General features: G+C 35.6%; 1 long non-coding RNA gene across 1 annotated transcript; it reads right to left on the reverse strand.

Annotated features, from left to right (window-relative positions):
• Positions 1–729: 729 nt before the first annotated feature.
• LOC149775936 (uncharacterized) lies at positions 730–2,115 on the reverse strand. Its single transcript, XR_016416509.1, has 3 exons — positions 1,982–2,115; positions 1,047–1,162; positions 730–854 (listed from the first exon to the last, which is right to left on the reverse strand). It is a non-coding gene; the product is annotated as an uncharacterized LOC149775936 (long non-coding RNA).
• Positions 2,116–2,607: the final 492 nt, after the last annotated feature.

Below are 2,607 nucleotides of genomic sequence, written 5' to 3' on the forward strand. Positions count from 1 at the left end.
AGACGTCTGTTCAGTGCTCTAAGAAATGGCACTGTCTGTTTATCCAGATAAATATAGATACATAATATTCTCGTATTCTCACCCGCCGCCTGTCCTCGGTCTGTCCGTATGCCTGTATGTATTTTTTTTTCTGGTCTTCTTAAAGGCTTTTCTCAGAATATTCAAAATCATCTTCTCCTCGGAAGATAAAGAGAATCTGAAATGGAACATTTGTAAAGTATTTACCAAAATAATGATGTTTTGAGAACATTTAAATAACTTGTAAGCCACTAGACAAATATACCTCTAAGCTGTATGAAAAGAAACTAAAAGGAAATTCCAAATGTCACTAAACTTTGGGAAACATTTTAGGGTTTGCTTACAGAGGAATAAATATTCGGTCTCGTGTAGATCACTTACGATTACATAGCGTTTATTATCAATTAATATCCAAGTTTAATTGATATAAAACTCAGCTTGAATCTTTACAGTAAAGAGAAACATTGTAAATTTAAATTCCATTAAAAAGGAAACGAATTTATCCAAGCAGCAGATAAGTTTTAACATAATTTAGACACACGAATTCCATTACATTTCAAACACCAGTCATCAAATATCTAGTTTTCTATTAATCAAACAGAACATCGATCAATATGTGCATGAAACGGAAGAGGAAACCCTTGACTTTAAAAATAAAATTAAAAAAAGTAGATTTCAAGACGTATGGTGCACTAGAACAAATCATACTGCCTATACTAACTTCCTTAAGACTCTGGATGCGTCCAGGAATATAGAGACGTCCTTTTCGACATCCAAATGTTGCATAGCAACACCATAAAAGAAGGAAGAGAAAGCTCTCGAGATGACAGGATAATCTGAAGTAACGAAAAGCAAGCGTTACAAATTGTAACCTTTGAAGATTGAAAATAATAAATTAAATAAGTACAATTTAACTGTCAATCACCAAAGGTGATGTAGGAGGAGATATGTCAGATATATGTCAATTACTTGTAATATGTTACTATTGAGAGAGAGAGAGAGAGAGAGAGATGCGGAGAGATGGGTACCTCTGGCCATGTCCAGACATGTTTGAAGTTTCTCGTTCCAGGCCAGAGCCTTCGTCTCACACCAATCTTGGCTGACAGCTCTCTCCTCCAGAACATCTACCCAGAAGTCAAAGTCACTTAAACAGAAATAGGAAGTATAATGAGTTACATATAACTATAATCAGTGGGATTAAAATTATTCATAAGTCTGCTTAATTACATTATCTTCACGTGAAAACTATCGGAACATTTTCTTCCAGTCAAGTGAGTGGTGTGTTTTTCAATTTGCTGATGGGGCCTTCAAAACGAAAAGAGCTATGCTTCGACTCTACAGTTCCCTGTTAGTTTGACTGACCGAGTGCAATGGTGTTTGTCTACCGATTGAAAGCCGTCGTGTGCTTTTTAATAGTGTTAGTTTTCCGGTTTCCATTATCTAAACTTTCACATTAATATGTCATTATATATATTTATTTAGATCTAGATAAATAAGGAATTAAACGGAACCTTTAAACTTGAGCGATGGAAAAAGAAATATGGTCCTACAGTAGGAAAAGGAAAAGAGCACTTATTTTGCCAGTTTTTCTTTGATTTCATTTGAAGCTACTTATGGTTGTCGGGTCATACTGAAATAATCAAGCACCATTCGTGTAATATAATGAAACCAATGCGTTCTTTTACAGAGCTCTATTTTGATGACTATGTAATGGGAAGAATGACAACAATATCTCTTTGATCTTGCGATTCATAATCAATTTAAATAATGATAATGCAAATGCACATGCCGAATCTCTTTTCCGACCTACTTACCATAAACAAAAGGTTAACTATTGATAGTAGCGTTTGGTTAGCTCAAATACCATGTAAATGGCGGGGGTAGGGATCAATTTGTGAGGAAAGAGTCATCCAACCATTCATTTGCGTTCAAAATTGTATAGTATTATTTCTAAATTACTCACGTTAACGCTGAATATGACTCCGGGAGATCACTCATTACTTGAAAATCCACCATTTCATCAAATTTGAAAAGAATAGACTTGGAAAATCAAAGATTTCTTTCTGTCAACGTGAATACGTACAGCAAGCTTTGTGCACAACGTAAGGGCAAGAAACGTCCTCTTGGAAACGCTGCGTCATAGATTACGTCACTAATGAGTGACGAAGTTTTTCGTCATTCTCAGTTAAACGTTTCGACGTAGGCCTCTCGCTGATGATGATTTCGATTATAATTGGTAGCTTGAACGAAGAACAGAAAACTAATGAAATATTAAGTGTTCGTTTCTATTTCTCTTTTTGACTCCGATGAAAGCAATATCTAAAACTATAAATTGCAAGCTGCATTTTCATTGCTTGTTGCAGTTTTCCATAAACATAGACATACCCACACCTTCCCCGCACATTTCCTATAACTTCGTCTCACAGTACACACATTTTTAAGCCACGCGGTAACTTGCTTAAAGAGCTCAACAGCTCCAGCATACCTTCAAATATTAGCTTCGCACCTATTTTCATTTTCGTCTTCTTTTATCGCGGGGGGTGGGGGTGGGGTGATGATAGCATATTTTAAACTACTTTTTATCTTTTG

Source organism: Sinohyriopsis cumingii, chromosome 19 (genome assembly GCF_028554795.1).
Source record: "Sinohyriopsis cumingii isolate HCF-2022 chromosome 19, ASM2855479v2, whole genome shotgun sequence".
Lineage (NCBI taxonomy): Eukaryota > Metazoa > Mollusca > Bivalvia > Unionida > Unionidae > Sinohyriopsis > Sinohyriopsis cumingii.